At 44.9% G+C, this 22,593-nt stretch overlaps 1 long non-coding RNA gene and 1 pseudogene across 2 annotated transcripts; one reads left to right on the forward strand and one right to left on the reverse strand.

Annotated features, from left to right (window-relative positions):
• The first annotated feature begins 3,398 nt into the window (after positions 1-3,398).
• On the forward strand, positions 3,399-14,909 carry LOC308597294 (tubulin polyglutamylase complex subunit 2-like; annotated as a pseudogene). The gene is made up of 6 exons (XR_014013369.1): positions 3,399-3,832; positions 6,789-6,876; positions 7,803-7,934; positions 8,137-8,250; positions 9,204-9,364; positions 11,479-14,909. The product of XR_014013369.1 is annotated as a tubulin polyglutamylase complex subunit 2-like (transcript).
• On the reverse strand, positions 14,445-15,628 carry LOC308597378. Its single transcript, XR_014012900.1, has 2 exons — positions 15,542-15,628; positions 14,445-15,240 (listed from the first exon to the last, which is right to left on the reverse strand). It is a non-coding gene; the product is annotated as an uncharacterized lncRNA (long non-coding RNA).
• Positions 15,629-22,593: the final 6,965 nt, after the last annotated feature.

The raw sequence follows: 22,593 nt of genomic DNA on the forward strand, positions 1-22,593 counted from the left end.
AACTCTTTACAAGCTCAAGAGGTCAAGACACGAAAGCTTTAGCAACTAATCCACACCTAATGACCCTCCTAAGTGGTACTCAGAATATCACTCAAGAAATCACTCAAGATATCCCTCAAGTAATTAATGAACAAAAGAAGAAAAGACACACTAACCTGGGAACTTCCTCTCTGCCCAGAACGTTGGAGGCTATACACCACACCCCCTCAACAGTATTTATAGGAACTCAAACACTGAGATCCTGCTCTGTTCCAGTAACAAGAAGCCGAAAGCACCAGCCTGAAGATGACGAGTGAGACCTCGTCGAAACGTCGCCTAGACACCCCAACTCTTACACGGGAAGACACCCGAAGACACCAAAACCTGCATTCCTGTACCCGTGAAAATCTACGAAAGCATATATATATATATATATATATATATAAAATCATTTTTATTGATTTTCCAATAGAAAACATCCAATTAAATATCCGATCATAATACTTCAATTAAAAACTAAAAAACTAAAATAAAAAAGATCAAATTATTGTCCAAATTGTGTTTATTAATTTCTTGGGGCTCCCCACGGTCTGGATCTCTGGAGCAGATCTCCGCATCTTAGTCCTGCTTCTCCTTGTTGTTTCCATATTTTCCACATCTCGATATTAACGCTTGATCATTTTTTGTCCCTGGGTCCAGGATTCTCATTCATGTCAAACACCATATATTTTCATCGTCCAAATACAACTTTGTTAATATAAAATTTTTCCAACTGCCTTTTTCTCAGCTCAGCTTCATCTGATTCCGTTCCAATTCCGGGATGTTGTCCAAGTCTGTTATCTTTGATAGCGCAGCAACTCCTTAATTGTCCAACCTTCCTTTTGAACTTTGTTAAACCAGTACTTTCCAAATTATTAGGCAAAAGTGTTTGCAATATTAAACTGTGTTCCACAGTATCAGTCATTTGGCGATCAATCGGCCTTTGGAAACCGCACTCTCCCCCCTCCGGGCCCTGGGGGGGGGGGCCTGCTAGACATCCCTTAGCCTTTTCTTTCACTCATAATGAATATAAAAAGCTTCTGCAAACAGCTGCACTGTATATTGTTCCAAGTTGTTATCTTGATTCATCACAAAGTCAGCACACAGCTCCTCTTGTCTCAAAGAAAGGAAGAGATATAAAATTTCATGCTGCGTCACTAGTAGAAACTAGTGGAAACCATCGTGTCTCTTCCTGCATCTCTGCCAGATCTCTCAAATCCGAAATGAAGCTGAGCAGTTAAATGCCTAATTATAAACAAAAGTCCATCTGTACTCTTTTTTTAAAGTTTATATTCTTAATGAGGCTTGGCATAAAAGACCAATTATAATTGTTGAGTAGAGAAAGGGGGAAAAACATACCAAACGTAATCCAAACACCTTGATGAGAATCTCTTTGAAGTCCAAACTTAACCCCCAGGAACTGTACACTTCTGCAGGCTTTTCCTCACGCTCTTTCGATCCAGCCGTGTCTGTTTATCGTCCAAATCTATTAATATTCCCAAACAGATGCTCCCGGCTATGAGAATGACATCGAATGAGCGACAGTCGTTCTGTGTTCGTTAACCCAGTGTCCCGTCAGCTGCACCTTAGTGCACGCCGGCATTCTCAGACAATCCGCGGGTCTTTGAGGCTGCCAGGGCTAATTACCCCCATATCAGCCCTGAATTATCGGAACGGCTGGGGTCTGATCTTGTGGGAGTCCGCCATTTCCCACCGCTGGAAACAGGAAGCCGGGAGCAGCCAGCAGGATCAATGGCTTGTAGGATCAGTGGCTTGTAGCACCCTACAGATGAGCAGCCATAGTGTTGCTGTGCATTTCTTTAAAAAGTTCACAAAGGAGTAGGAGTTTTGGGTGAGCAGGGAGGCAGCCAAGCTGGCTGACACCCCAAGCTCAGGGTTGTGTTGGGGTCCATTGTTGCTTGCTTAGCTAGCCACCCAGGAAATGTTCCTCATGGGCATCCATTTAATGCTTGGAATTTGCAGATGACTGCAGGTCCTAGCCACACAAATCGGGATATCTCAGGACCTTGAACTGGTGGACCTAGCCCTGACTCCGAAGAAGGGACGGCGCTTCTGGAGCTGCTCTGGCCACAGAGTTCTGCTGGAACAACTGGACATGGGAAGGGGACATGAGAAGGGGTCACTCAGAGGATGAGATGGTGGGGCCGTGTTCTCTTTTTTAAAAAAAACAAAACTTTTTTTAAATTCAAAATTAAAACAAAACATATTATCCAAAAACATATCATCCTTATTTCCCCCCTATTTTTCCTCCCTCCTCCCACCCTCCCGCACAACCCCACCCCCACCCCCACCCCGGACTTCCCTCAGTTCCAGTCTTTGATTTCTCTAAGAATGCTGTTTTCTGCATGTTACACAGTTGTATAGATCCTCAAACTATTTAGCTGATTAAAAAAGTTTGTGAATGTTTATTCAAAGCCAGCCAAGGTGTCCAGTTCACTTTGTTGCATCTTCAAATACTTTGTAAAGGGTTCCCATTCATCTCAAGTCACAGTTATCCTTGTCCCGTAGCTTGTATGTCAGTTTTGCCAGTTCTGCATAGTCCATCAATTTTTCTTGCCATGATTCTTTAGTTGGAGTTTCTTCAGTCTTCCATCCTTGTGCTATTAAAACTCTTGCAGCCGTTGTCGCATACATGAAGATGTTTTTCAGCTTTTTTGGCAGATCTTTCCCTACAATCCCTAACAAAAATGCTTCAGGTTTTTTAGCAAATGTTAAATGGAACATTTTCTTCAATTCATTGTATATCATTTCCCAATTTTTAAAAATTACGTTACAGTCCCACCACATATGATAAAATGTCCCCTCCTTTTCCTTACACTTCCAACATATATTTGAACTAGTTTTGTACATTTTCCCTAACTGCACTGGTGTTGTGTACCATCTGTACATCATTTTCATGTAATTCTCCTTCAGTAGGGAACAATCTGTAAATTTTAAATCAATTTTCCATAATTTTCCCCAATCTTCCATCATAATGTTGTGACCTACATCTTGTGTGGGGCCGTGTTCTCGAGGCTACCAACATGAGGGAGGCAGTGGAAGACAGGAGGGCCTGGTGGGCTCTGGTCCAGGGGGTCACAAAGAGGCCAGCAAGCACTACGTCAGGCAAAGGCAAACTTGGCCCTCCAGATGTTTTTGGCCTACAACTCCCATGATCCCTAGCTAACAGGACCAGTGGTCAGGCATGATGGGAATTGTAGTCCCAGAACATCTGGAGGGCCGAGTTTGCCTATGCCTGCCCTACGTTGTCAATCCCTTCTGTAGGGGGAATGGAGAGCAGGCACAAGAAGCTCCAGTTAGAACTGGATATGGAATAACTGATTGGTTCCAAATTGGGAAAGGAGTACGGCAAGGCTGTATATTGTCTCCCTGCTTATTTAACTTATATGCAGAATTCATCATGCGAAAGGCTGGGCTGGATGAATCCCAAGCCGGAATTAAGATTGCCGGAAGAAATATCAACAACCTCAGATATGCAGATGACACCACCTTGATGGCAGAAAGTGAGGAGGAATTAAAGAACCTTTTAATGAGGGTGAAAGAAGAGAGCGCAAAATATGGTCTGAAGCTCAACATCAAAAAAACGAAGATCATGGCCACTGGGCCCATCACCTCCTGGCAAATAGAAGGGGAAGAAATGGAGGCAGTGAGAGATTTTACTTTCTTGGGCTCCATGATCACTGCAGATGGTGACAGCAGTCACGAAATTAAAAGACGCCTGCTTCTTGGGAGAAAAGCAATGGCAAACCTAGACAACATCTTAAAAAGCAGAGACATCACCTTGCCAACAAAGGTCCGTATAGTTACAGCATGAGTTTGACCAAACTGCGGGAGGCAGTGGAAGACAGGAGGGCCTGACATGCTCTGGTCCAGGGGGTCACGAAGAGGCGGACATGACTAAACCACATGGGGGACTGGAGAGCAGGAACTACGACTCCCAGAAGGCAATGGGAGAGCTGGCTCCTCCTCCTCCTCCTCCCTTCCTCCCCCCCCCCGCCCGTTCCGAGCCCTCCCCATTGGCCGGCTCCTCCGACTCGGTATCTGGGCAAAGCCCGGGCCCCGTCAGCCAATGGAAGCCGAGAGTCGGGCGCGGGGGCGTGGCTGGGCCGAGAGCCGTTGGGCTTGGCGGTTGCCTCAAGATGGCGGAGGGGGCGCCTCTTTCCCTCAGGAGGGGCCGGCGGGGCAGAGGCCGGCGGGTTCCTGAGCCTGGGCAGAGAGCCGCCTCCCTCCCTTGCCCCGGGAGCCAGCCTGCCCCTCTCTCGCCCCTCGCCCTCCTCGGCAGACATGGCGGCTCCCCTTCCCTCCTGGAGCTCCTTCCGAGGCTCCATTCCGGGCCCCGCCACCATTCCAGGTGGTGCTTGTGGTTCCCTTTGGGGGAAGTCGGGGGAACCTGGGTGTCTGCCGGCCCGGGGAAGAAGGCATCTTGCCCGGCCCTGGAGGGCTCCTGTTTCCCATCTCCAGAGCCTCTCCCCTTCCCCAAGTGACCCCAGAGCTGGGGACCCTGCAAAAGTCCCGTGGGAGGGCCTGGAGGCGGTTGGAGGATGGATGGCGGCCAACAGATGGAGGTTGAATCCTGACAAGACAGAAAGGCTGTTTTTGGGGGACAGGGGTGGGCCGGTGGGGGGGATTCCCTGGTCCTGAATGGGGTAACAGTGCCCCTGAAGGACCAGGTGCGCAGCCTGGGAGTCATTTTGGACTCACAGCTGTCCATGGAGGTTAATTCTGTGTTGAGGGCAGCTGTTTACCAGCTCCATTTGATATGCAGGATGAGACCCTCCCTGCCTGCGGACTGTCTCACCAGAGTGGTGCATGCTCTGGTTATCTCCCGCTTGGACTACTGCCATGCGCTCTACGTGGGGTTACCTTTCAAGGTGACCCGGAAACTACAACTAATCCAGAATGCAGCAGCCAGACTGGTGACTGGGAGCGGCCGCCGAGACCATATAACACCGGTCTTGAAAGACCTTCACTGGCTCCCAGGACGTTTCCGAGCACAATTCAAAGTTGGTGCTGAACTTTAAAGCCCTAAACGGCCTCGGTCCAGTATACCTGAAGGAGCGTCTCCACCCCGGACACCGGGGTCCATCTCCCGGGGGCCTTCTGGCGGTTCCCTCATTGCAAGAAGTGAGGTTACAGGGAACCAGGCAGAGGGCCTTCTCGGTGGTGGGGCCCGCCCTGTGGAACGCCCTCCCATCAGATGTCAAAGAGAACAACAACTACCAGACTTTTAGAAGATATCTGAAGGCAGCCCAGTTTAGGGAAGCTTTTAATATTTAATGCTGTATTGTTTTTTAACACTCAATTGGAAGCCGCCCAGAGTGGCTGGGGAAACTCAGCCAGATGGGCAGGGTATAAGTAATAAAATTTATTATTATAAACAGACCTAGAGCCTATGCGTCCCTCCTTAGCACCAGAAGGAGGTGTCCGACTGTGTAGAGCTCGAAATGGAGGCTCAGCCCTCCAGGCTCCCAGAGGGAAAGTTAGCTGGTTCTTGGAAACCTGGGATCACAGTTCTCCAAAAAGCGGCCACCCTGCACTAGTTCCCTCAGTCAGTTAGAGCCTGGTGCTGATAATAGCAAGGTTGCAGGTTTGATCCTCATAAAAAGGGCCACCTTCATTTTCCTGCATTTCAGGGGGCTGGGCTAGATGACCCTTAGGATTCCTTCCAGCTCTGCAGTTCTAGGATTCTAACATCTTCAAGGCTCTAAGGGGCAGGGGCACACCTTGCATCTTCAGCTTAAAAGAGCTGGATGAGCAGCTTCCAATAACTCCGTATGGTCATATTCTGGGTGCACGTAACTCTTCCTGCACCAGCTTCCCAAAGGTCGTGGCATCATGTTCCTTCTGGCCCTACCCTGGGAGTAGATCAAACAGTGAATAATTTCATTATACGCACTGACTTCCTGACAAATTACATCTGGGCTTTTGAGTTTCATTTGCCTACCTAGCCAACTCCCTATTGACCCTTCCTTACTCAGAGGTATCAGAGAAGGCAAGACAGAGTTTTGTTGGCCTGCTTTTATATTCTTACTATTTTTACTGAAAAAAGAAAGAAAGAAATACTTTCATGGATAATTTTAACAGCTTAACCCAACTGACAGTGAGTCCAACCTGTGCTCTCTGCTCTCATGAATTATTACTTTTTTGTCAGACCTAGGAAGGATTCCCGTTTGTGTGAAAACGTGTTCTCTGTATTGGCCTTTAGAAGTAGAAGTTAGTGCCATGTCAAGAAACATATGTCTCTTGAAGGTAGATGAATTTTCTATGACTAATTTCCTTCATGTTTCATCTACAAGCAGTTCTTTTTTTCAGGCAGATGATTCAATAGAATTGTTGCCACTCACTCCTTGGGTGCTGGCTGGGTCCTTCAAATCCAGAGAGAACCTGGGGCTATTCCAAAGCAGCCACCCCACATTGATATGTAGTGAATTACCGGTACATACTATAGGATGTTCCAGCCCCAAATGACAGAAGGGAACTTCCTCTAATTCCCTTGTGCAGAGTCTAGGAACAAGGCAGCAAAAATTATGCTTGGCCTCCTCTCTGGTCCTCTCCCTGGTCTTTGGTTCTGTGTTGTGACTGTTCCCTGTTCTAGCCACTGAAACATGGTTTGGAATAAGACTTGTGAACTTCACGATTAACAAAGAAATGGTAGGGAGGAGCATAAGCTAATTGCACATGGAATTATAAAACTTTATTAAGTGGCTGCTCCTTGATTCTTTTTCTCCTGCCTTCTCCTCTCCTTGCAGAAGAATGCCTGCGTCTTGCCCGAGGATTTAAAGCATTTCTGCCTGATGACGGATGGCTTCCACATGACTTGGAGTGTGAAGTTTAACGGTAAGAATAAGCCTTCCACACTTGGGACCAGTTTACTAGCAAGGTTGCCTTCCCCACTCAGCCACTTTGCTCTGCGGAACCAACACCGTTACAAACACCCCATAATACTCATTCTGTATATGTAATAAATCAATATTTTAGTGCAACAGTGCCCACACTTTAGAACTCCCTGCTTGTTGACAACAGGCAGGTGCCTTCACTGTACTCTTTTCAGAGCCTGCTAAAAACATTATTGTTCAGGCAAGCCTATCCAGTAACAAAAAAGTATGACATGTATTTTAATCCGGTTTTTAGCTTACCGGTTTTAATGAATGGAGAGGATGTCGTTGGTTTGTTGTGTTTTTGATCCTGTTTTTACTGGGTATTTTGTGTTTGTACCTCGTGTTTTTGTGCTGTGAACCATGCTATGATCTTCAGATGATGGGCAGTATAAAGGTAAAGGGACCCCTGACCATTAGGTCCAGTCGTGACCGACTCTGGAGTTAAATAACTTTTGAATGTTTTTAAATAGCTGTTTTTAACTTTTTAAAAATAATTTTATCAATATCCGCTCTGAGAGTTTTTCTCACAAACAGTATATAAATGCTATGAAACACACACAGAATAAATACATTATTATCTGATCAATAATTGCATCCACACACCCATTTCCTTTGCTTAAGTTCTGTTCTGTCTTTAATTTGGGAAGTGGGGCAATGAAACGGGAGCTGTTCAGCAGCAGAAAGATTCCTATTTCAGCAGCAGTACTCCTCGTGCTGCCAATCCCATCTTTGCTGCTGTGACAGATAGGCGCTTGCTTTTTGCAAAAAGCAAGCAAGCAAGCTGAGATTCTTCTCCAGAGGGCACCATGTTCTGTGAGCCTTCTGTGCTCCTACAGAATTGTGGCATCCACGCCAGGAACCTAGTAATGGCTGCCTTTCTTCCAGACAACCCGATGCCCCTTGGCTCCATGACCATCAACAGTATCTCCTAGCTAAACGTGAGTCAGAGCATCGCCCGTCTACGCCTTGCCCAATGCCCCATGCTGGCTGACTTGGAGGACACCGACAATGAAGGAGGTACTGCCCCACCTCACCCCTTTGTCCATGGGCGACCTTGGTCCTCTCTGCCCCACCTGCTACCCCACCAAGTTTCTGTGACCTTATACACAAGCCCCACTGATGCCTAGCTTCCCAAGCTCTGCTTGGTTTGAGTATTCCTTGCCCTGCACCTGACAAGAATGCCTGCCTGCCTCGCTCAGCCTTTTCTTTCTCCTCAAAGGTAACGGGGGTCAGCCAGAGAAACCTCACTTGGACTCACGGAGCCTGGTGTTTGAGCTGGACCCGTGCGGAGGGAATGGGAAGGTCTGCCTTGTGTACAAGAACACTAAGCCAGGTATGTTGTGTGATACCAGTAGCCCAAGAGCTGTCTTCACTAATCAGCCCCATCTGCAAACCCCAGTTAGCTTTTGTCTTTGTGGAAGATGTTTTGGACTACTGTTCCTAGCACCATACAGTTGTGCTGGCTGAGAGTGATGGGCTTTGTAGTCCAGAACATCTGGAGGGAACCAGGTTGACAAAGGGTGTCATCTATGATGGCCTGTGATGAAGTTTTCCTGAAGCAAGCTATGCTTTGTTGTTGTTGTTGTTAATATTATTATTAAAATTTGTATACCGCCCTTCATCCACAGATCTCAGGGCGGTTCACCACATAAAATTGCTATACAGTGGTACCTCAGGTTACAGACGCTTCAGGTTACAGACTCCGCTAACCCAGAAATAGTGCTTCAGGTTAAGAACTTTGCTTCAGGATGAGAACAGAAATCGTGCTCCGGTGGCAGCAGGAGGCCCCATTAGCTAAAGTGGTGCTTCAGGTTAAGAACAGTTTCAGGTTAAGAACAGACCTCCGGAACGAATTAAGTACTTAACCCGAGGTACCACTGTATGCATAATAAAAACGAGAAGAAAAGCAAACATCCCCCTCACTCAGCACATTTAGAAAGGTATCTGAGATCACTCAGCCAAAGGCTTGGTTGAAAAGGAATGTTTTCACCTGACGCCTAAAGATAGGTAGCGAAGGTGCCAGGTGAGCCTTCCTGGAGAGGGCCTTTCACAAACAGGGAGCCACTGCAGAAAAGGCCTGTTCTCGTGTGGCCACCCTCCGGACCTCTTGTGGAGGAGGCACCCGAAGAAGGGCCTCAGAGGATCAGTTTCCCTTGGAAAGGCCTTTATCCTTTGTAGAAAGCACCGAGGCCCAGTTCGTCATCCCTAGGCCTCAGAGTTCCTTATTAAACACCCTTGAAAGGTGGGATGGTCCTGTGGCCTAATAGTGTCTCTTCTCACTTCCAGGTTTCACCCCGCATTCTGAGATCTGGCTTCTGGACTGAGCTCTCTACTGGCATTTCCTCACCAAAACCTTCACCGCTTACTACCTGCTCCTGATCACCCACCTGGGACTCTCGCATTGGCAGTATGCCTTCACCAGCTATGGCATCAGCCCCCAGGCAAAGGTGAGAGAACGACAGACGGCCCGTCCCTTTTTCTAGGGTCTGTCGCTCCTCCCCATTCTGCCTTCACAAAAGCCCTGCGAAGGAGGTCAGGCTGTGAGTGAGTGATTGGCCCAAGGTCACCCAGTGAGCTTCATGGCCAAATGGGAATTTGAACCCAGGCCCTAGACCGACATTCTAATCAAGTGTGTCTCAAACTTGGGTCCCCAGCTGTTGTCTGGACCCAAGTTTGAGAAACACTGTAGGTGTGGAGGACTCCTTAGTCCTGAACAGGGTAACTGTGCCTCTGAAGGAGTAGGTGCGCAGCCTGGGAGTCATTTTGGACTCACAGCTGTCCATGGAGGCACAGGTCAATTCTGTGTCCAGGGCGGCTGTCAACCAGCTCCATCTGGTACGCAGGATGAGACCCTCCCTGCCCGCAGACTGTCTTGCCAGAGTGGTGCATGCTCTGGTTATCTCCCGCTTGGACTACTGCCATGCGCTCTGCGTGGGGCTCCCTTTGAAGGTGTCCCAGAAACTACAACTAATCCAGAACGCGGCAGCTAGACTGGTGACTGGGAGCGGCCGCCAAGACCACATAACACCGGTCTTGAAAGACCTACATTGGCTCCCACTACGTTTCCAAGCACAGTTCAAAGTGTTGGTGCTGGCCTTGAAAGCCCTAAACGGCCTCGGCGCAGTATAGCTGAAGGAGCATCTCCACCCCCATCGTTCTGCCCAGACACTGAGGTCCAGCGCTGAGTACCTTCTGGTGGTTCCCTCACTGCGAGAAGCAAAGCTACAGGGAACCAGGCAGAGGTCCTTCTCGGTGGTGCCACCTGCCCTTTGGAACGCCCTCCTATCAGATGACAAAGAGAAAAACAACTACCACACTTTTAGAAGACATCTGAAGGCAGCCCTGTTTAGGGAAGCTTTTAATGTTTAATAGGTCATTGCATTTTAATATTCTGTTGGAAGCTGCCCAGAGTGGCTGAGATAACCCAGCCAGATGGACAGGGTATAAATAATAAATTATTATTATTATTATAAATTATTATACCACTATGCCACACCACCTCTACACTGACTGGCTGCTGCTCTCCAGGGCTTCAGGTGACTTGGTGGGGGTCTCTCCCAGCCCTCCTTGGAGATACCAGTGGGGATTTGCATGCAATATACTCTTGCTTTTGAACTCATCCTTTTGAGCCTTGCTCTGATCTGCAGCACTTCCACTTTCCCAGAGAGGCATTTGGACGCTGACTCCAGGATTTGGGGGGCAGCAGCTGTTCTCAGCCCCACTTGGAGACCCCCAGGGATTGAACTCTGCATCCAACGCACACACTCTGACACTGAAGCACAATTCTTTCCTCAAATACACCATGCAACATGAGCTTAGGATATTACCATGCTGTGGTGTGATATCTCTTCTGCAGCTCTGTGCCAAGAAAGCCTCACAAAGGGTGATAGTAATATTATTATTATTATTATTATTATTATTATTATTATTATTATTATTATTATTATTATTATTATTATTTAGCAGGTCATCCAGGGATTGAATTAGAGATCTGCTCTATCCCAAGCAGACCCCCTTCTGTCCCTGAGCCCATCTAGTGGGATTCCTGTCTGAGGCCTCTGGTCCCACAGCCGGCAGATAACAAGTCAGCTGCCAGGCCTGGAGACACCCCCCCACCTTTCCATCGCTCACCTTCCTTCTCTGCCGTGTGCAGCATTATTTTTATTGCCAATTTTGAATAGTTATCAGACGGATGATTTGACAGACAGGGCTAGGAGCCTAAAGTCCTCTGCATCAGGGCAACCTTTGCGTTCCAGAGCCATGCCTGTTTGGGATCCTCTGAGTTCCCTGGTTTACCTTTCTTTTACCTGTCCTGCATCTCCCAACAAGAGACTCCCTCCACTTCCTCTGTGCCATGCCCAACTTCGTGAACTTCTATCGTGCTGCCTCTTGCTTACCTTTTCTCCTGACCAAAAAGTCCTGACCTCAGCCACCTTCCTTCATAGGGAATTCGCTCCACCCCCTTGATAATTTGGGTTGCCCTTTTCTGAACTTTTTCCAACACGCCTGCCCTGCAGGGAGTGCCCTTTGCTGCTCCTCACTTTCCCCTTTCCTTTTCCAGCAAAGGTTCAACATGTACAAGCCCATCACCGTCAACACGGAGCAGCTCTCTGAGGAGGCCGATTCCTTCGTGAACAAGCTGGACCCAAACAAGGTCTTCCTGACATTGCACAGAAACCAGAAACCTTCAAGTCATGTGGGTCTCCTTTGCTGATTCCAGTATCCTTCTGGTCAAGACCAGACCTGGAGGCAGGGATAGTCTTCAAACAATGACTAAACCTGCCTCCTCAGTAATGACATGGTCTGGACTTAGCGTAACTCCTGCTGCCTGTGATCACTGAGATCGGATGTCCCAGGACACACACCCACACCCACACACCCACACACCGTGGAACATGCCCCAGCCATTCTCTTGGCTGGGGCCCACACTCAGGCAGCCCTGACCCTCTCCCCCAAAGAAGAGAACTATACAAAACTATACCTATCCACAACCCAACACCCGCCCACCCCCAACAGAGAAAGAAACACACAAACAAAAGAACATACCAAAAAAACACAATTTAAAACACCACAGATAAAATATAATTTAAAAACTACTAAAAAGAAGAGCCCTCTCTGCCAAGTAGCAGCCGCAGTCCTTGTGAAGCCTGTCATTCCCCCCCCCCCCCAGCCAGGTGGAGAGAGGCAGGGCCCTCAGGCTCCCGGCAGGCAGTCCTGGGTGGCAGCGGCGGCAGCAGCAGCAGTCCTTTCTAGGGCCTGCCAGCCCCCCCCCCCAAGCCAGGTGGAAGAGTGGACAAGATTCCATAGGCTTTCGTTGTCAACAATTCTATTGTTCGTCTCTGAAGGCACTTTGGAATTCTACCACACAAACCTAAAAGGAGGGTTGCGGGAGAAAAACAGTTCTTTTAAATAACTATATTTTGAATGTTGTAGATAAAAAGTGGTATATAAGCACTTGTAATTAATTCATAAATTGAGGGTGAAAGAAATTCATTTCACAAAGACATCGCAGGGACCAAGGCTGATCCACAACCTAAAGGTATTAGCATTTGATGCAGCTCACAGCAGGGAAATGTCAGGTATCCGAGGGTTAGACTCTTAACCTGAGCAATTGTATTTAACATGTCTGGGGGGCATTGTTTTGTTAAATATCAGCCGAAAAATCTCACACAGCTTTTGGATTCAGCAAAACCCAGTGGAGGCCGCAGGGAAACTGGGAAGCCACACCTGCACACACCTGGCCCGTTGTCCCAGGCCAGGTGAGCAAGAGGTCTCCTTTCTACTGACATCATTTCATCCCTGATGTTGCCATAAATAATGTGACATCGTTTCTCAAGGGGCTTGGGGGCCACTAGCAACGCTAGTGTATTTTAATTAATTGGTGTCTGTTTTTATGCATATTGTGTTGTTTTTATGTTAGCTGCTCTGAGCCCGGCCTCAGCTGGGGAGGGCGGGATACAAATAAAAATTTATTATTATTAAAAGGGAACACAAATGCCAAATTAAAACTAAATATATCACACTGACTTTGGGGGGGGGGGGGAAGAAAACACACTCACTCTCTCAAGAGGTCGCTGTGTACCAGCGTTGCTAAGGGCCCCCAAGCGCCTGGAGACATGAGGTCACAGCACTATGACAACATGATGAAATGATGTCAGTGGAAAGGATTTAACTGAGTCTCAGTGTAACTGTTTGAATGGTGTGTCATTATAGATGAGGCAGATATTTGTCTTGCACTCTCACATTACAGGCAAAAGAAATTTATGGTGCCAACTCGGGCTTTAGATTCACCCTTCGCAATTTGAGCACTTGCCAAACCAGAGATGGAGGGTATCTAATACGATGTCCCTGTAACTTGATTCATATTGGTTCCACTGTACGCTCTGTCAGCACCCGTGTTGGGGAGCATCGCTCCCGTATTAGAAACAAAGTGATGGAGGCTCCCATGGTGGATCACTTGGTGAAGCACAATCCTGCTGACACCGACTTGCTTTAGACAGTTTTATGGGTCAGCCAGAAGAAACCAGGGATGAGGAAGGACTTTGTCAAACTCTTACATCAGCAAGAAGCCAGGTTGATTTTCCTTTTTTAAATCCTAACCCCCCAAAGGTTTAAACTGAACTAGTCCTAAATTGTTTTGTGTAATTCCAGGTTCGGGTTTGCAGTTGTAAGTGTTGCTGTTATCTGTATTGCTGGTGTTGTGTATATCAGGTGCTGTATTTTTAAATCTGGGAGAACAATTGGCTGGACCTTGTTCCTCTGGACCTCTGCATGCATCTGTGGCCTCACAAGCACCGGCAGGAGTTGGGAAGTTATTTGGCCAGCAGGGGCCTGGGCCACACTGGGTTGGGAACTAGACTGCTGGGCCTCTGGCTCATCCCACTGCTGCCCCTCCTACTCCGTTGGATCAATTTTGTTCTTTTTTCCAAACACTGAGAAGACTACCGGCTCTGCCTTATTATTTTGGGCCACTGTTCGCATCTCTGGCCCCACCAATACTGGCAGGATTTGGCCAGCAGGGACCTCCTCTTCATCCCAATCCACTGGATAAATTTTGTTCTTTTTTCCAAACTCTGGGAGGACTACCAGCTCTACCTTATTATTTCGGGCCACTGTTCGCATCTCTGGCCTCACCAGCACTGGCAGGATATTGCCAATAGGGGCCTCATCCTCATATGATGGGTAAATTTTGTTTTTTTCTTCTTTTTTTTAAAAAAGGCATCCTGCAAGAAAGGACATCAGAAGAGCAACTCAGTAAAAGGAACTCACCAAATAAGCCACATTTTAATATGTTATGTCCCTAGTGTTGGTTTTGACCTTACTGGAAGTAGTTTCTAGTAAATGACTCTGCAATTGTTATTATACACCCTCGAGTCCTGCGTGCTGCTGTACCAACCATGGCAGGACTACCGGCTCTACTTTGTTATTTAAGGCCACTGTTCGCATCTCTGGCCTCACCAATGCCGGCAGCATACTGCCTGCAAGGGCCTCGTCCTCGTATGATGGGTAGATTTTGTTTTTCTTTCCTTTCAGAAAAAAAGCCACCCTGCAAGAAAGGACATCAGAAGAGCAACTCAGCAAAAAGAACTCACCAAATAAGCTACATTTTAATATGTTATGTCCCTAGTGTTGGTTTTGACCTTACCAGAAGTAGTTTCTAGTAAATGACTCTGCAATTGTTATTATACAGCCTCACATCTTGCCTGCTGCTGTACCAACCCTGGCAGGACTACGGGATCTACTTTCTTATTTCGGGCCACTGTTCACATCTCTGGCCTCAAAAATACTGGTAGCATATTCCCAGCAGGGGCCTCCTCTTCATCCCAGTCCACTGGATAAATTTTGTTCTTTTTTCCAAACTCCGGGAAGACTACTGGCTCTACCTTATTTTTTCGGGCCACTCTTCGCATCTCTGGCCTCACCAATGCCGGCAGCATACTGTCTGTAGGGGCCTCCTCCTCGTATGATGGGTAGATTTTGTTGTTGTTTTTTCTTAAGAAAAAAAGCCATCCTGCAAGAAAGAACATCAGAAGAGCAACTCAGCAAAAAGAACTAGCAAATAAGCTACATTTTTATATGTTATGACCCTGGTGTTGGTTTTGACCTTATCAGAAGTAGTTTCTAGTAAATGACTCTGCAATTGTTATTATACAGCCTCACATCTTGCCTGCTGCTGCACCAACCCTGGCAGGACTACGGGATCTACTTTGTTATTTCGGTCCACTGTTCACATCTCTGGACTCACCAGCACTGGCAGCATATGCCCAGCAGGGGCCTCTTCTTCATCCCAGTCCACTGGATAAATTTTGTTCTTTTTTCCAAACTCCGGGAAGACTACCAGCCCTGCCTTCTTATTTCGGGCCACTGTTCGCATCTCTGGCCTCACCAATGCCGGCAGCATACTGCCTGCAAGGGCCTCGTCCTCGTATGATGGGTAGATTTTGTTTTTCTTTCCTTTCAGAAAAAAAGCCACCCTGCAAGAAAGGACATCAGAAGAGCAACTCAGCAAAAAGAACTCACCAAATAAGCTACATTTTAATATGTTCTGTCCCTAGTGTTGGTTTTGACCTTACCAGTAGTAGTTTACTGTAAATGACTGTCTTGAGTCTTGCTTGCTGCTGTACCAGCCCTGGCAGTACTACCGGCTCTACTTTGTTATTTCGGGCCACTGTTTGCATCTCTGGCCTCACCAGCACTGGCAGGATTGGGCCAATATTTTTTTTTTTAATAAATTTTTATTGGTTTTACAACATTTTTAAGAAAAACAAACAAACACAAAAAATGACAAACATACAGAATAGTTTCAAACATATTTTCATAAACCTCTTTTCTCGGACTTCCCCATACCCCCCCTCTCTGCATCCCAATGTCCATATTTGAACTAGCAACTCCCAATTGTTACTTTCTAATCTCTGTCATCTTAGTCCTCTTTTATTGTCTAACCTTGTATCCCTGTACCCTATTGCTTCTGGCAACCACAACATTTTAACATTCATTCAGTTTATAGTAGTCCTTAAGATAGCTTTTAAATTTTTTCCATTCTTCTTCCACTGTCTCTTTGCGTTGGTCACGGATTCTGCCTGTCATCTCAGCCAATGTCATATAGTCCATCACTTTCATCTGCCATTCTTCCAGAGTAGGTAAATCTTGTGTCTTCCAATACTTTGCGATGAGTATTCTTGCTGCTGTTGTGGCATACATAAAGAAATTTCTATCTTTCTTTGTCACCAATTGGCCGACAATGCCCAAGAGAAAGGCCTCTGGTTTTTTAGGAAATGTACATTTAAGTACCTTTTTCATTTCATTATAGATCATTTCCCAGAAGGCCTTTATCTTCGGGCATGTCCACCAAAGGTGATAGAAAGTACCTTCAGTCTCTTTACACTTCCAACATTTATTATCGGGCAAATGGTAGATTTTTGCCAGTTTGACTGGGGTCATGTACCACCTGTAAACCATTTTCATAATGTTTTCCTTTAAGGCATTACATGCCGTAAATTTGATACCGGTGTTCCATAACCATTCCCAGTCATCTGACATAATGTTGTGTCCAACATCCTGCGCCCACTTAATCATAGCAGATTTAACTGTTTCATCCTGTGTGTTCCATTTCAACAGCAAGTTATACATTCTAGATAAATTCTTAGTATTGGGTTCTAACAATTCGGTCTCTAGTTTTGATTTCTCCACCTGGAAGCCGATTTTCCTATCCTGTTTAAAAAATTCCATTATTTGGCGATATTGAAACCAATTTTCTACTTTGTGCTTCAATTTCTCCTGACTTTGTAGTTTAAACTTGTCTCCATCCTGTTCTAAGATTTCCCAATACTTCGGCCATCCGACCTCCATATTGAGTTTCTTCACTGCTTTAGCCTCCACTGGTGACACCCATCTAGGGGTTTTATTTTCCAATAGGTCTTTATATCTTATCCAAACATTAAATAATGCTTTTCTAACAATGTGATTTTTAAAAGTACTGTTAACTTTGTCATACCAAAGATATGCATGCCAACCAAAAGCATTATTGAAACCTTCCAGATCCAAGATGTCCGTGTTCTCGAGGAGCATCCATTCTTTCAGCCAGCAAAAAGCTGCTGCCTCATAGTACAATTTTAGGTCCGGCAGGGCAAAACCCCCTCTTTCTTTAGCGTCAGTCAGTATTTTGAATTTAATTCGGGGCTTTTTGCCCTGCCAGACAAATTTCGAAATGTCTTTGTGCCACCTCTTAAAACATTCCATCTTGTCAAGAATCTGCAAGGTCTGAAACAAAAATAACATTCTAGGCAATACATTCATTTTAATTACTGCAATTCGGCCTAACATTGACAGTTTCAGATTTGACCATATTTCTAAATCTTTTTTAATCTCTGACCAACATTTTTCATAATTGTCCTTATACAAATTGACATTCTTAGGTGTTAAATAAACCCCTAGGTATTTCACCTTCTTGACCACTGTCAAACCTGTTTCCTCCTGAAATTTCTCCTTTTCCATATCTGTTAGGTTTTTCCCTAAAACTTTAGTTTTTTGCTTATTCAACTTAAATCCAGCTACCTGGCCAAATTGTTGTATTATTTCTAAGACCCTTTTCGTACTAGTGTTTGGCTCTTGCAAAGTCAATACTAGGTCATCTGCATACGCTCTTAACTTATAATGTTTAGCTCCGACCTGCACACCTTTGACCTGCTGGTCATTTCTTATCATATTCAGCAACACCTCCAGAACCGAAATGAAAAGTAATGGGGAAATTGGGCACCCCCGTCGTGTTCCTTTTTCTATCTTAAGTTCCTCAGTCACAACATTATTTACAATCAGTTTAGCTTTTTGTTCAGAATATATTGCAGCCATACCATTCTCAAAACCCTGGCCTACCCCCATCCCATGAAGATTCTTCCTCATAAAACTCCAAGAGATGTTATCAAAGGCTTTCTCCGCATCCACAAAGATCAATACTGCTTTAGTGTTTATATTCACCTCCAGCTTTTCCAAGATGTCTATTACATTCCTTACATTGTCTGCTAGGTGTCTTTTAGGGAGAAAGCCTGCTTGGTCTTTATGAATCTTCTCCATCAAAACTCTTTTAAATCTTTTTGCCAAAATGTCTGCAAAAATTTTGTAATCCACATTAAGGAGTGATATTGGGCGGTAGTTCTTGAGTTGGGTCTTTTCAGTCTCTGACTTTGGTATGAGTGAAATATATGCCTCTTTCCACGATTCAGGTGCCCTTTTTCCCTCAAGAATCTCATTACAAACTTCTCTTAGTGGTTGAATCAGCCATTCCTTCAGCGATTTGTAGTATCTAGAAGTCAGTCCATCTGGTCCCGGAGATTTGCCCAGTTGCATATTCTGAATGGCAGCCTCTATCTCTTGTTCTGAGATTCTCTGGTTCAAGTCCATCTTACTTTGCTGAGAGATATTTTGTAATCCATATCTTCCAAGGAATTTGTCTATATCTTCTTCATTTTGCGGGCCTTGGGTGTAGAGTTTTTTGAAATAACTTAAAAAGCAATTTCTAATTTCATTGGGTTTAGATATGTTCTTTCCATCCACCTCTAGGCTTGTAACTGTATTTAGTTTCTGCCTTTTCTTCAATTGCCATGCCAAAAGTTTACCACATTTATTTGCTGATTCAAAAGTCTTTTGCTTCATTTGCTTTATCTTCCATTCAATCTCTTGGTTCATCAATTCCATATATTGAGTTTGATATAACTTGATCTCTCTTAAAATGTCCTGAGACTTTGGTTTTGTTCTTAATTTCCTCTCTCCTTCCTTTATCATTTCCAAGATCTTCTCTTTTTTCTCATTTTGTTTTTTCCTCTTTATTGAATTTTGTTGAATCAAAAATCCTCTCATAACCGCTTTACTTGCGTCCCAGATCACTCTTTTCTCCACGTCGGTCCTCAAATTTATTTCAAAATAGTCTTTTAGGGTCTTTTGGGCCTTCGTGAGAATCTCCTTATCTCGAAAGAGGGTGTCATTCATTCTCCATCTAAATTGACCAGTTATTGTGAGTTTCATCTCCATCTTCACGGCGTTATGGTCGGAGCAAGTTTTTGGGCAGATTTCCACTTTCTTAATCTTTGGAGCCAGTCCACTAGTAACCCAGATTTGGTCAATTCTGGTCCAGGTCATCATTGCTTGGGAGAAAAAGGTTCCCTCTCTCTCCAGAGGGTTCCTTGTTCTCCAAATGTCTATCAAGTCCATGTTTTCTGTCATTTCGAAAAAAGTCTTAGGGAGTCTCCCTTCTTTAGTGACTGTTAGTCTTTGTGCCTTGTCCATATTAGTGGAGACCACGCCATTCATGTCTCCCATGATTATCATATTGTAATCCAGATAGTCCGTCAAAGTTTCATGAAGTCTCTTAAAGAAGTCAGATTTGCCTTCATTTGGTGCATAAATTCCAACAACTAAAAATTTTTCTCCTTGTACTTGTATCTCCACAGCCAGATATCTCCCTTGTTCATCTTTGAATATCATTTTTGGAGCCCATTTCTCCTTCACATATATTACCACTCCTCTCTTCTTAACTTTGTCTGATGAAATAAATTCTTGTCCTAGCCTTTTATTTGTGAGTAATCTCCTGTGGGCTCTGGTTATGTGAGTTTCTTGTAAACATATCAAGTCCAATTGTTCTCTGTTCAAAATATGAAATACTTGTCTTCTCTTCAAAGGCCCATTCAGTCCATTACAATTCCAACTAAGGAATTGCAAAGCCATCTTGTTATTTTCTTAAGGCTCCTCCAACAGCTCCAAGTTGTTGCTCTTCTTCTGATGGTGGTGGTTTTTGTCCAAACGAGAGATTCAGGATATCCAGTGCTCTCCTCTGTTCTGCAAGTACGTCCACAGTCCCCTTCTGTAAGTCCTCCTGATTTCTTGCCAAAAATTTGTCTTTATCTTGAATTGTCTTTATTTTCACTTTCTTTGCCTTGTAGTCGAATGACAGTCCTTGTGGGAACTCCCACCTGAAGCGGATAGAGTTTTTCTTTAACAAAAGAACCAAATCCTTGTAGAAGTTTCTTAAATCCAAAATGTATTTTGGTATGTCATCCTCATATGATGGGTAAATATTTTTTTTTGTTTTTTTAGAAAAAAAGCCACCCTGCAAGAAAGGACATCAGAAGAGCAACTCAGTAAAAGGAACTCACCAAATAAGCCACATTTTAATATGTTCTGTCCCTAGTGTTGGTTTTGACCTTACCAGTAGTAGTTTATAGTAAATGACTCTGTCTTGAGTCTTGCTTGCTGCTGTACCAGCCCTGGCAGTACTACCGGCTCTACTTTGTTATTTCGGGCCACTGTTTGCATCTCTGGCCTCACCAGCACTGGTAGGATTTGGCCAATAGGGGCCTCATCCTCATATGATGGGTAAATTTTGTTTTTTTGTTTTTTTAGAAAAAAAGCCACCCTGTAAGAAAGGACATCAGAAGAGCAACTCAGTAAAAGGAACTCACCAAATAAGCCACATTTTAATATGTTCTGTCCCTAGTGTTGGTTTTGACCTTACCAGTAGTAGTTTATAGTAAATGACTCTGTCTTGAGTCTTGCTTGCTGCTGTACCAGCCCTGGCAGTACTACCGGCTCTACTTTGTTATTTCGGGCCACTGTTTGCATCTCTGGCCTCACCAGCACTGGCAGGATATTGCCAATAGGGGCCTCATCCTCATATGATGGGTAAATTTTGTTTTTTTTGTTTTTTTAGAAAAAAAGGCATCCTGCAAGAAAGGACATCAGAAGAGCAACTCAGTAAAAGGAACTCACCAAATAAGCCACATTTTAATATGTTCTGTCCCTAGTGTTGGTTTTGACCTTACCAGTAGTAGTTTATAGTAAATGACTCTGTCTTGAGTCTTGCTTGCTGCTGTACCAGCCCTGGCAGTACTACCGGCTCTACTTTGTTATTTCGGGCCACTGTTTGCATCTCTGGCCTCACCAGCACTGGCAGGATATTGCCAATAGGGGCCTCATCCTCATATGATGGGTAAATTTTTTTTTTGTTTTTTTAGAAAAAAAGCCACCCTGCAAGAAAGGACATCAGAAGAGCAACTCAGTAAAAGGAACTCACCAAATAAGCCACATTTTAATATGTTCTGTCCCTAGTGTTGGTTTTGACCTTACCAGTAGTAGTTTATAGTAAATGACTCTGTCTTGAGTCTTGCTTGCTGCTGTACCAGCCCTGGCAGTACTACCGGCTCTACTTTGTTATTTCGGGCCACTGTTTGCATCTCTGGCCTCACCAGCACTGGCAGGATATTGCCAATAGGGGCCTCATCCTCATATGATGGGTAAATTTTGTTTTTTTTTTTTGGTTTTTTTAGAAAAAAAGGCATCCTGCAAGAAAGGACATCAGAAGAGCAACTCAGTAAAAGGAACTCACCAAATAAGCCACATTTTAATATGTTCTGTCCCTAGTGTTGGTTTTGACCTTACCAGTAGTAGTTTATAGTAAATGACTCTGTCTTGAGTCTTGCTTGCTGCTGTACCAGCCCTGGCAGTACTACCGGCTCTACTTTGTTATTTCGGGCCACTGTTTGCATCTCTGGCCTCACCAGCACTGGTAGGATTTGGCCAATAGGGGCCTCATCCTCATATGATGGGTAAATTTTGTTTTTTTGTTTTTTTAGAAAAAAAGCCACCCTGCAAGAAAGGACATCAGAAGAGCAACTCAGTAAAAGGAACTCACCAAATAAGCCACATTTTAATATGTTCTGTCCCTAGTGTTGGTTTTGACCTTACCAGTAGTAGTTTATAGTAAATGACTCTGTCTTGAGTCTTGCTTGCTGCTGTACCAGCCCTGGCAGTACTACCGGCTCTACTTTGTTATTTCGGGCCACTGTTTGCATCTCTGGCCTCACCAGCCTTGGCAGGATTTGGCCATCAGGGGGCTGGGCAACACTAGGCTGCTGGTCATCCCGCTGCCCCTTCTCCTCCTCTGGATGAATTTTTCTCTTATCTTTTTAAGAAAGCAAGCCATCCTGCAAGAAAGGAAATGGCCCACATAAGCAACTCAGCAAAAGGAACTTGCCAAATAAGCTACATTTTATTATGTTATGTTCCTAGTGTTGGTTTTGACTTTATCAGAAGTAGTTTCTAGTAAACGACTTTGCAATTGTTATTATACAGCCTATTACGGTTGCACTTGTTTCCACTGGATCTAATGATCAGCCGTTACAGCAGTTTAAACCCAAATCTTCCTTCGGTCCACCTAATTCCAACCCATCTATCACACTGTTCCACCAATTGGTGCTCCGTGATCTCGACAAACTTGAAAAGCGCCCTCCCCACTTTGGTGGGTATCTCCATTAGAAGTAATTTCAATTAATATTTATAAAGATAATTATGAAAAAATCTGGAATGGAATAAAAAGGAATCCAGAAATATGGAGTAGGATGAATTTATCATTATTAGGAAGAATTGTGGCAATCAAGATGAACATTATTTATGGCAGCACCAGGGGGGAATTATGTCAGTAGAAAGGAGACCTCTTGCTCACCTGGCCTGGGACAATGGGCCAGGTGTGTGCAGGTGTGGCTTCCCAGTTTCCCTGCGGCCTCCACTGGGTTTTGCTGAATCCAAAAGCCGTGTGAGATTTTTCAGCCAAGCAGGTCAAGGCAATATTATATTTATTAAAGTAAATTTATCAAATTTCTATGATACCCTTCATCTGAGGATCATATTT

Source organism: Podarcis bocagei (assembly GCF_964188305.1).
Source record: "Podarcis bocagei genome assembly, chromosome: 11".
Taxonomy (NCBI): Eukaryota; Metazoa; Chordata; class Lepidosauria; order Squamata; family Lacertidae; genus Podarcis; species Podarcis bocagei.